Source organism: Lycium ferocissimum, chromosome 10 (assembly GCF_029784015.1).
Source record: "Lycium ferocissimum isolate CSIRO_LF1 chromosome 10, AGI_CSIRO_Lferr_CH_V1, whole genome shotgun sequence".
NCBI lineage: Eukaryota > Viridiplantae > Streptophyta > Magnoliopsida > Solanales > Solanaceae > Lycium > Lycium ferocissimum.
Window position 1 is genome coordinate 13,874,382 of NC_081351.1, and position 12,590 is coordinate 13,886,971.

Consider the following 12,590-nt stretch of genomic DNA (forward strand, 5'->3'; position numbering starts at 1 on the left):
ATATTTAGAAAAGATGTGCATAGTCAAACATCAACAATTAGTTATTTGGAGTCAAGATATATAAGAAGCCTATCTAGATCATTGTATTTCAAAATATACAAGAAAGGCACTATATCGTGTGTCCAATTGTGCATGCAAATATAAACAAAAAGGCATACATCAAAGATTCAAGAAGAAGTTTGTCGGAAAAGTGCTATGTCAAGCTTTGGAGTAGACAAAATTTGGAAGCCAAATTCAAGAAGAAATGTTGGATGTTCAATCTACGAAAGTATTAAGCCAACAACCTTTAAGTACTTATGTCTCATATTTTATAGGTTGAAAATATATAAACTCTTTATTTCTTGTCTAACTAGGAAATTTTGAAATATCAATTATAGTTGTTAGTAGTGTGCTAATCAATTCAACAATACAAAACGCAACTGATCTTTGAAATTTGTAATGTGTGGAATGTGGTTTTTCACATAAATTTTGCTTATGATAATACTATTGCATCACAGTCCTGACTTGCCAAGCTCATGGAAATCTTAAAACTTATTGCTTTCATATAAAATTAAGAAAGAAAAATCACATATATCTAATTAAACTTTAATCGTTCATCTTTGTAGGTTCAGATGATAAACAATTATCTTGATCTTGACAAACAATTAAACTTTCATGTATAATTGTTTACTCAAAGCTTTGTTGGTACGATATTGATATTTTTTTACAAAATCAAGTACTACATGACTCGGTATACACGTGCAACGCATGTGCCAAAAAACTAGTATATGATAAAACCTATAAGTTCTAAACTCATTTTATAGGACTAAAATAGTAGCGACTCTACTTGGGAGAAATCTCGAGTGTGTGCTAATCCGACAATAAAGTGAGTTGAACACTTATACGAATTTTTTGAACCCAAAACCCCTTTTCTAAGGGGACTTTTTTGGCCGAAATTGTAATTTTATGATAAAAATGAATGACACTTTTTTGCTGAAAATTAAGCTTAAGCAAATAAATACATTAATCACACGTTGAAAGCTCGTAGGTCAACAAGATTCTACGGATCCTCAATACTCGGGTGTTTAAAATCTTTCTCAGGGGATCACCAGAACCCTTACTCGAACTTTGGTCCAAAAAGGATTTTTTTTTTCTTGCTTGATAAATCCTTTTAACCCGGTTTACCTAGTTTTTCCTTAAATAAATTAGGTGGCGACTCTAAATTACTAAAATCTAATTAGAGCACCAACAACCTCTTAGTAGCTTTTATGCACCCGCACAAAAGTAAACCGTAACAACCCTAGATCGATTAAGAAAAGTATTCCCAGTCCAATACAAATTTTAAACGTTCTATTATTATTAGGTTGACATATAATTCTACTGTACAACTTTATCCTAAATGTAATTATATCTTGAAGGGATACTTAATATTCGAAGGACAAAAAAGTTTATCAATATTTAGAGAATATTTTCGTCTTTCAACATTTAGCGAAAATTATTCGTGCTTTTTATATATATAGAAGATAGATAATACAGATACAATGCAACACTGCATAAGTCATTTCACAACTGGGCTGCATGTCTCCCATTGGAATGTCATTACTGTGAATTAAAAAGTAATCAAATACAAGAACAAGCACTCTACGTGAAAAAAATCCAATGTGATCAATAGTTTCGCAACATAAACCCGGGCATACAAATAAAGGCCTACGAAAACTAGACTACTGTCCCTAGCTTCTCAGCAAGCAGTAACATTAAAATAGAGAGGCACAGCTATTACGGAGAAAGGGCACTGGAAAAACTAAAAGACTATGCTGCAACTAGATCAGGAGTTTCAGCCTCCAAGGATAACAAAGCTGTGTGTACTTTATCCACCCAGTTGTCTAGCCTAACCCTCAATGACTTGATTTGAGGAATTCCGAAAAGTCTTGTTGCGTCCAGGACACATAAACTGTTCGTTCGACTTGATCAATTATTCCCTCAATCAGATGCATCTACAGGAGGACAACATTAAACCAACCGTGATAAAGACATGAACTTCATCAAGAGGAAGACATGCAGCATAAAAATGTGCAAGAAGAAAATTTAGGGGATTATAAACACTCTCTGTTTACTATTGTTCATTACTAGCATTCTGCTGTTGGTATTAGGGTCTGCATTACCCAACCCAAAAAGTAGAATTAACTAATGAAAATCCCAGGTCACTATTCTCATAAAAGGAAAATGTTGTAACAAAGCTGTTTAAGATAAAAATAGAGAGGAGAAAGGAAAGGAAGGGTATGAATGCTACACTGAACAAAAACATCCAAACACCTCTTTATTCTTTTCTTTGAACTAGTTTTGGACACGCCCCGTACTGCGTGTGTCATGCAACTTGTGCATTCGTATAAGTCATACTAAAACCACATTGTAATGAGTATCACAGACTTTTTAGTGGAAAAAATATAAGTTAAAAAGGATGAACAATCAGTCTATATATGCAAATGACTTCTTTTCCGACCGACGTTGTTGTGGACATTAATATCCCTCTTGAAAGTGCAATCTTTTATTGTTCATGGGAGAAGACATGTTCCGTCAAATACGAGCCACAATTAGTTCTTATGTGGCCTTGTACTTTGTTAATTATATGCAAAGCAAAGACGTACAATAAATGACTTCAGAATGTATTTGAAAGGATATCCTTCATTTTCAAGGGATGATAATTATGTTCTTAAACTAGACATATTCTTTGTTGCACAGTGGCAGCTAATTATTTCAAAATATAAGACGTTGTCATGAAAGCCTTTATATATCATTCTTGTGCCATTATAGTCATTTGTGGGGTCGAAATTTTTGAGTAACATGATGGGTGTATTCTTTTATATGTCCATTGTACAGTGAAAGTGAAAACTGACCTTATTAAATTATGAAAATGAAACAAATTCAGAAAGTAAAAAGAGAAAAAAGAAAAAAGATCATCGTCCAAGTGATTTAAAAATAATGATTTATTTCACCTCGAAGGATCTTTGGTGTTTGCAAAATCTTAGTACTTCCAAGCTCTTACATAATACCAATGGTATAAATTAAAGAGAAGTTATTCTAAATGTGAAGAGAAGTAATAGTAATTCTTTTTTTCATACATAAACTTTCAATCATGAATTAAGCTTATCAAGATGATTCATCTGTAATAATTGAACAAAGATCGAACCATCCTCACTAAAATAGGATGTCTACAACTCAAAATAACAAAAGCAAAAAAGATGAAACTTGAGAACTTCACACAATTCAGAAGGCAAGAAAATAACTAATTCATTCACAACACGTCAAGTTCTTGATCTCACATGACACAAAATTAGTTCACTTAATGTCCGGTATTCCTAATCTCACCCTTTCGCCCCGTGAGGAAATTCAAAGTATCCATATGGGCTATTGCATCTGCAAATTTTTTTACCCCACAAAAGGGTAAAGTGGTTTCAACTGAAATGTTCTTCATTTCTGAGGTAGAGCACGGAAGCATTGCTTAATTAAGAATGGAGAGATCTCAACCATCCCACTATATCTCTCGGTAGTTAAAAGAATGGCTGAAATTATAACATGATATGATGGACCAAAACTTGAAGGCCACCATTCAACAACGTTTATCGCGATGAGAAGTGGGAATTTCTGTACAATATTATCGCAAAAGAATATTGAAAGCATACTTCATTAAAAAGAAAAGGAAATGTATCCAAAAAAAAAAAAAAAAATAAAGGAAGTAATCAAAGTACTTTGTGTTCCAAAAAGTGTAATAAGACTTGTCGCATAGCATTAAAGTTTCTAAAACCAAAAGTAATAAGACTTGTCGCATAGCATTAAAGTTTCTAAAACCAAAAGAAACTTAGGAACCAAATATCTATTGTAACTTATTGCATTATAATTGGACGGAAAAAGTGGTTGTTTTCTGCGGCAATATATCTTGCCCATGTTCTAGAGTTGTGTTGCGCTCCGGATACAAATATGATTCCAACATCTTTTGATATAATTAGTTGTTTTATTTGATTCGTAACAGGTAATATATATTAAATTCATGTTTCTTCTTTGTAAATATTTTGTACAATTAATATAATGGCCAAAAGTGAAGAGTTTTAAACATGGAAGTGTTTACCTGCATAGATCAACTTCCACTCGCATGTTTTAGTGTACTACTTTCCCAGAAAATATCAAGTTAGAAAGGGAAAAAGATGGAGAAACAAAAGAAAATTAGGATAAAGACTGTTAATGATTAAATTACTAACATGAAGAGAGAGATTAGATATATACGTGAAGTGACAAGAAAAACAATTACCTAGGAGAGGCCACCATGGAAGAAGGCAGAAAGAAAAGCTTTACATACATAATAAGTTTGCATCTATGCTCAATTGTTCTGCAAATGGTGAAGGATAGACATATTTTTTGTGTCCATATATAGATGCTAATTAATGGGCAGAATTTAATATATCAGGTAAGATAATTCATCATTAGTTTAGTTTATTAGCTAAAGAAAATCAAAGGTTTTGCAACGGAGGAAGTAATAGCAATTATTTGGAATTCAATAGGATTTCATTAAATCCCATACACCCAATTAATGATTTATTTATGTAAAGTATAATTCATCCGTAAGATGCTAACATTCCTTTATCCTAATAACTGTTCAGTTTAGGAATTGTTTAGAATTTCATAGGATTTCATTAAATCCCATTCACCCTATTATTAATGTTCTAATGATGTATAATTCATCCGGAAAACTGTAAAGCTTTGTAGTGTAGAAGATGAAGAGCCGTAAGATGTTAGAAGGTATGTTTTCCAAGTAAATATTTATTTACAGACTTTATTTAGTATTTAATATGATGTCATTAAATAAGACACTCACTTTATCAAGAATTAAACTGGGAAGTTGAACAAATTTTACTGCCATAAACTTGTAGTAGTAATTTTAGTTTGAGGGTATTTTCATAAAATAACTTTAAACTATGGGCTTCTCACTTTTAGTGTAATATGATAAATAGCATTACCAACAGGAACTTACAAAAACACAAGGGGAAAAACATATATTTCTCAACCTGTAGGTAGATGCTGATATCAACTAATAATACAATAAAGATGCAGATTTATTATGCCTGCCAAGGTTGATGGAAGCTGGTGTGAATAACAGAAGTTAAATACTAATTTAACTAACAAGAACTTACAGAAAGGCACTTCATGAGTAGAAATTCTACATCCTCCACACTTAGCTTTGTGCGCTCTGCAATCATATTCAGGAGGATATATGGTTCTATCATCTACTAGGCGACTGCATGCAAATGTATTGTCCAAAGCTTCTGAAAGAACTGGTTTTTGCTATGTGATAGAAAAACTCATGTGTTGGATGATTTTCTATTACTTGGAGCTAAAGGATGCTCAATTACTTGGAGCCAAAGGATGTATTTCTTGGCGCCAAAGAATGCTAAGATGTGGAGGAGAATTGAAGAGCTCATGTAGCACACTTGGAGCCCAAGTCATTTTATGCCTATAAAATGAGAGATAATTCTTCCTTGTTTAACATCCCAAAATTAATACAATCCTTTGTAGTGAGTTGAGAGTTGAGAGAGCAATTCTCTTTAGTGTAATTGGGAAATCTCCCCTTCCTTTGTTAATAATATAAAGACAATTGTTCTCTGGTGGACGTAGGATCATTTTGATCCAAACCACGTTAAATCTTATGTTCTTTCTTTTACATTTCCGCTAACAATTGGTATCAGAGCATTAGGAATCTTTAAAGATCCTAGGAGGAAGAACGACAAAGATGAGTTCCATGAAGTTTGAAATCGATAGATTCAGTGGGCGCAACAACTTCAATAGCTGGAAAATCCAGATGATGGCGTTACTGCGGAGGGAAGGTTCAATCCATGCTATTGACGGAAAGTATCCCGATGGTACATCGGCTTCCGACAAGGAGAAGATTGAAGGGGATGCATTGAGTGTAATCCAACTGTCCCTTGCACCTAACGTACTTTGTGAAGTGAGTACAAGTACCGAAGAGACAGCCAAACAGTTATGGGACAAGCTACAAGGGCTTTACCAGGACCGATCGGTGACAACAAGTTACAACGGCGTCTTCACACATTTAAGATGGGGTCAGGTACTTCGTTACAAGATCATTTAGACGTGTTCAATAAACTTGTCACGGACTTATAGATTGCAGGAATTAAAAAGGACGAGGAGACGCTTGCACGTGCTTTGCTATTTTCATTGACTTTAGGATATCGTGATATCGAGAATTCAATGATGTATGGCAAGGAGCCTATCAACCTTGAGCAAGTGCGGCAAGCACTTAACTCTAGTGATGTGAGGAGGCATTTTGAAGGAGACAAAGATAATCAGGCAAGTGGGCTCTTTGTGAGAGACGGGACTAGCAACGAGGGAAGGAGCAAATTAAAGCACAAATCAAAGTCTCGTGTGAATAAGAAGAATGCGCATTGTTGGGGGCGGGTAGCAGAAGGGCACTTTGAACGAGATTGCCCAACGTCAAAGTCCAAGGAAAAGGCGAGTGCATCCACAATTGAACAGGTACATGATTCTGATAATGATTATGTGCTTACAACATCGAACAATAATGGAAGTTATGGAAACAAATGGGTGTTAGTCTCTGCTTGTACTCTGCATATGACGTTCCGAAAAGACTAGTTTAGCAGCTATGAGAAAAGTGGAGGAACCGTAGTAATGGGCATAATGCAACTTGTGCAATAGTTGGCAATGGCTGAGTTCGGGTTAGCTGCCATGATAGGCGTGAGGACTATTACACAATCCATCATGTTCCCGATTGAAGAAGAATTTGATCTACGTCACTGGGTACTCGGATGAACAAGGCTACAAGTACATGAGCGAAGGAGGAACTATGAAGGTGACTAAAGGTTCTTTAGTCATGCTAAAAGGCAAGATGGAGGATGACCTTTACACATTGGCGTAGAAGCACCATTGTTGGCTCTGCAAATGCATCTACAGTGCAGTTATCTAATGATGACAAGGCTCTTATGACACATGAGATTAGGTCATATGAGCGCACGTGGACTGGAGATGTTGAGCAACCGTAACCTTTTAAAAGGTGAGAGGATCAGCACACTTGAATTTTATGAGCACTGCCTTCTAGGGAAGCAGAAGAAGGTCAGCTTCAGCACTGGCAAGCACAAGACCGGAAGGGTACTAGACTATATCTATTCAAATTTATGGGGTCCCTCTAAACTTCCATCGAAGGACGGAAAAAGGTATCTTCTTACTTTTATTGATGATTTCTTACGAAAGGTTTGGGTGCGTTTTTTGAAGGCAAAAAGTGATGCTTTTGAAGCATTTAAAGAGTGGAAGATTTTGGTTGAAAATCAAATGGAGCGAAAAATCAAGTATATTCGCACAGATAATGGCTTGGAGTTTTGCAGCGAAAAGTTTAATGATTTTTGCAAGGTTCATGGAATCTCAAGACATAGGATCGTGAGCACACCCACAAAAAATGGAGTTGCGAGAGAGGATGAATAGAACTCTTCTTGAAAAGGCTCGTTGTATGCTCCTCACAAGCCAAAATGTCCAAAGTATTTTGGGGTCAAGCATTCATACATCGCCCCATATTATCAATCGATCTCCAGCATCGACTATTGACTTTAAGACTCCGAATGAGGTATGGTCAGGTGAACCCTCTAACTATTTATACTTATGAGTATTTAGGTGTCTAGCTTATTATCATGTTAATGAAGGAAAGCTTGAATCAAGGGCTAAGAAGGCCATATTCGTAGGCTATGCGGATGGAGTAAAAGGGTACAAACTTTGGTGTTTGTCTCTACTCAAATTTATAGTTAGTAGAGATGTTACCTTTGATGAATCCTCTATGCTTGATCCCCGTAAAGTTTCCGTGGAGTTTTCAGGAAACGAGAACAATGAGCAGGTGGAGCTTCCAGTGGAGCTTACCAAGGAAAAGGATCAAGAGACTCAGGTTAAAGATGAGTCAAAAGATGTAGATCTTGAAGAACTTGTTGTTAATGAACTATACACAATTGCGAAGGAAGGGAGAAAAGGTAGACCTGAACGCCTTATAGATCAAGCAAACATGATTGCATCTGCATTCGTAACTGCAGAAGAAGAGATTAAGGATCTGGAGCCCTCCTCGTATGTTGAACCAATTTCTTGCAAGGATGTTGTACAATGGCGGTTAGCCATGACTGAAGAGATAGAGTCTTTTCACAAGAATCAGACATGGGTCTTAGTGGAAAGGCAAAAAAGGGAAGAGGGCAGTTAGATGCAAATGGGTCTACAAAAAGAAAGAGGGAATTCCAGAAGTGGAAGATGCTAGGTTCAAGGCGAAATTGGTTGCAAAGTGTTTCAGTCAGAAGGAGGGAATTGACTACAATGAGATATTCTCTCCAGTCGTGAATCATAGCTCAATTCACGTGCTACTAGCATTGGTTGCAGACTTCGACTTAGAGCTTCAACAGCTTGATGTCAAAACTGCTTTCTTACATGGTGATCTAGAAGAGACAATCTATATGGATCAGCCTGAAGGTTTCCTAGCCGAGGGAAAAGAAGATCATGTATGCGTTAACCGAAGAAGTCTTTGTATGGTTTGAAGCAATCCCACAGACAAAGTGGTACAAAAGGTTTGATGCATTCATGACTACATTTGAATTCTCGAGAGTGCATTTGATAGTTTGTGTGTATCACAAGAAGATGTCGGTAACTCAATGATTTATTTATTGTTGTATGTTGATTATATGCTTATTGGTGCTAACAACATTCTTTTGAGATAAATGCTTCAAAGAAACTGTTAAGTAAGGAATTTGACATGAAGGATTTGGGAGCTGCAAAGAAAATTCTTGGTATGGAGATTTCAAGAGAAGATGGTGTTGTGCATCTTTCTCAGAAGAGGTACATTGAAAGGGTTCTCGAGAGATTCAATATGCATATGTGCAAGCCTGTAAGTACATCGTTAGCTCCTCATTTTAAACTTTCAGAGTTACAAATGCCTCAGTCAAGATTGAGGTGGAGTATATGTCAAGGTTCCTTATGCCGCCATAGCTTGGTAGCATTATGTATGTTATGGTATGCACACGTCCAAATATTGCTCAATTTGTAAGTGTGGTAAGCGAGATACATGTCCAACCCGGGAGAGAGGCATTGGGGAAGAAAGTCAGGTGCTGATATTGAGATATCTCGGGGAGCTTCGATGTTGGTCCGACCTTTGAGGTGGTGGAGGTATTTCAATTCGGTTACATGTAGATTCGACTATGCAGGGGATCTTGACAAAAGGAGGTCCACAATTGGATACATCTTTACTCTTGTTGGCAGTGCCGTTAGTTGGAAATCGACTTTGCAGTCAATTGTCGCTTTGTCTACGACGAGCGGGGGAATACATACGGCAAAGAAATGAGGCGATGAAGAAGTTTATCTTCTGTTTGAAAGGTTTGGTAACGAAATTGAGTTTGGTTCAACGCGAGAATTAACCCTTAGATGTGATAGTCGAGTGCTATTCATCCGATTAAAAATCGAGATTTCATGAGCGCACTAAACACATTGATGTCAGATTTCATTTCATTCGAGATGTTGTTGAAGAGGGAACTATCAAGGTCATGAAGGTTATCAAAGACGATAACGCTGCAGAAATGTTAACCAAGATAGTCCCGCTCGCTAAGTTTGCACATTGCAAGGACTTAACGAGAGTACGCATTAACTTATGTAACTCCGAGAGAACAGTTGTTAGGTGGAGGTGGTATGTTCAACAATGGTTTGATTCTTCTTGTTTCTTACAACGGGGTTGCCCAGTAAGCTTAGAAGTTTTGGCCGTAGTTTTTCATACGCATGCTCGGAACGCAAACCAAGGTGGAGATTGAAAGAGTTGGTTTTTGTTATGTGATAGAAAAACTCATGTGTTGGATGATTTTTATTCTTGGGCCCCAAAAAGGATGCTCAATTACATGGAGTCAAAGGATACTTGGAGCCAAAGGATGTATTCTTTAGACGAAGAATGCTAAGATGTGGAGGAGAATTAAAGAGCTCGTGTGGCAAACTTGGAGCCCAAGTCATTTTATGCCTATAAAATGAGAGACAATTCTTCCTTGTTTAGCATCCCAAAATTAATACAATCTTTTGTAGTGAGTAGAGAGTTGAGAGAACAATTCTCTTAAGTGTAATTGGGAAATCTCCCATTCCTTTGTTAATAATACAAAGGCAACTGTCTCTGGTGGACGTAGGATTATTTTGATCTGAACCACGTTAAATCTTGTGTTCTTTATTTTATGTTTTCGCTAGCAGCTTCGGTGACAATCCCAGCAACACAAGTAATGATAACTTTCATTATCTGCAAAACTACCACAGTACCTGAAGATAATTTTTATCAGGCAGATAATGTTGATCTCCTCGATGAGAATTCAGGTTCCTTCAACATTGCAATCAATTTCTATGGAGAATTATGGAAATAATAAACAACATTTTAGAGAATAAGATCCACTAGCAATCACCATCAAAAAATTTAAACTAAGACCTTCAAAAGATACTCTGCACTATAAAGCTTCCTGTGTAAGGAAAGAAAAAACATTCCTTCAGACATCCTCAGAGACATTACTGCAGTAAGGATGCAAAAACAACCATGTTTTTTTTCCCGAATTAGGGAGGAAACGATGATGATTTTCCACCACTAAACAAAAGTTATTAACGTTAGGTAACCTAATAACAGCACTGGGAGCTTTGTCCATCACTAGTCTCTGATACTAACTAGATAGTTGGAGATACAGCCAACTGTAGGCACAAATATAAACCTGTTTTAACTTTTAACCTTGGGAAACACCACACTAGTGTGTGTGGAGGGGGGGGGGGGTGTATACAGAAAGAACAATTTCATTTTCAAGTTCTCTTTCTAGAGAGCTAATTAAAAGGTGAGGACTGACTGTGATTTGACCCAATGGTTAGCCATATTTCAGTAAAATAATTTAACATATTGATAATCGATAAGAAACTAGTTGAGTAATACAAAGAAGTGAATTGCGGCAAGGAAGATCGATATACAGGAATCATAATCCAACTAGTTATGATGGAAAAACTATTAGATTGGTCCTTAGAAAGAAAAAAAAGACAAAATAAGAAATAACAAATACCAGCCTATATGAGTCAGAAAGAGATTCCACTGAAGTGTATGCAAGTTAAAGAAGACCACTTCTATAGAACTCGGCAAACTCCTCGCGAGCTTTATGGTACTGAGATCAAACCCAATAATAGCTCACATAGACAGATGGATCATTGTCAAGTCATACTGTCAAGTGTAGTTTTCCCCTGGTCTAAAAGCTTTTGGCACTCTTTTGGATCCCCTTGCTCAAGCTTAAATAGGGCAATCTGCATCTTAATATAAAGAATCAGCTCCTCTATCTATACCTCTTTAGTATTATGAAGTTTCTCCGTCACTCCTTCAAGGAAACCTATAGCAGCTTCTTTCTTGGGGTATCGCTGAGAAACAATGTCCGCAAAATGTGCAAACATGAGAAGATTGATCATTGTCTCAAAATCAGTGATGAAGTTTGTGATACAACTGTATTAGTGCGTCACCCGCCTAAATAAAGAGAAGATAGATGCTATATGCAAACACTATAATTAAACAACCACTTGTTTAAGTAATGCTCTTCAGCATCAAGTGCGCACAAATGTAACACGGTACAAGTACATTGCAAGAAGAGAAAGGTACAAACTCATATGCAACAACGAACACATATAGTGATATAGGATAATCTCCAAAAACAGCACCACTCGTGGAGAATGAATCCAAAACAAGATTTTATACTAAATAATTTTAGTTATCTTGATAAACACACATTTAGATGGATAAGAATTCTTTTGGGGGATATGTAATTGATACATTCATTGCAGTATATTCACCATGTACTGAAAGTAGTTCCTTTAGTAATTGGAAGTACGGAACCATGATTCCTATATTATTCTAACTAGTATTTAGTACTACTTTTTTTCATTAGTAATTACAGCATTGAGACAGCTCAGCGCATCTTGACTAATACAACGGGCAGACTACTACAGCCAACAAGCAAAGTTACCATAAGCCTATCCAAATAGACTGGAGCAGATCCGTAATATTATTCTTAGTTATAAACTTAATCCATCACTAACATATATAGCATTTGAGACATAGCTTTTTACTTTCTAAACTCATATTGACTCTGTATGTTCACATGATATGCTGTATCATACATCATATGTATAGAGGAATTTGGCCCCCACTAAAGCAACTCTAGCGACTACAACTTTAAAGAAGCTCATGACATGGCTTGACAGACAAGTAAGAAGAAAAACCATTAGCAGCAGAGGATTTGATCAATGTTATCAAAAGCGAAAAGCACAAAAAAGCTCTAAGGTCAGCTGGGGCTTTAAGCGCAAAGTGTAAATAAAGCGTAGGCTTTAATGAAAAAAGCGCAATGGTGCAAAAATAAAAACACATATATGTTTAGCCCGAGACTAATAATAATAAGCATGAATAACAAATACATGGACTAACAAATTGTAAAAAACATAATGATAAAGTGAAATATCAATTATCTAGTGTCATCTATTTAAGAGAGGCTCATTGGCAAGGAAAAGTATGTCTTGGAGCCTTGATG

General features: G+C 36.2%; 1 pseudogene; it reads right to left on the reverse strand.

Moving 5' to 3' along the window:
- Positions 1 to 1,768: 1,768 nt before the first annotated feature.
- On the reverse strand, positions 1,769 to 11,478 carry LOC132034623 (26S proteasome non-ATPase regulatory subunit 13 homolog B-like; annotated as a pseudogene).
- Between the last annotated feature and the right edge of the window lie 1,112 nt (positions 11,479 to 12,590).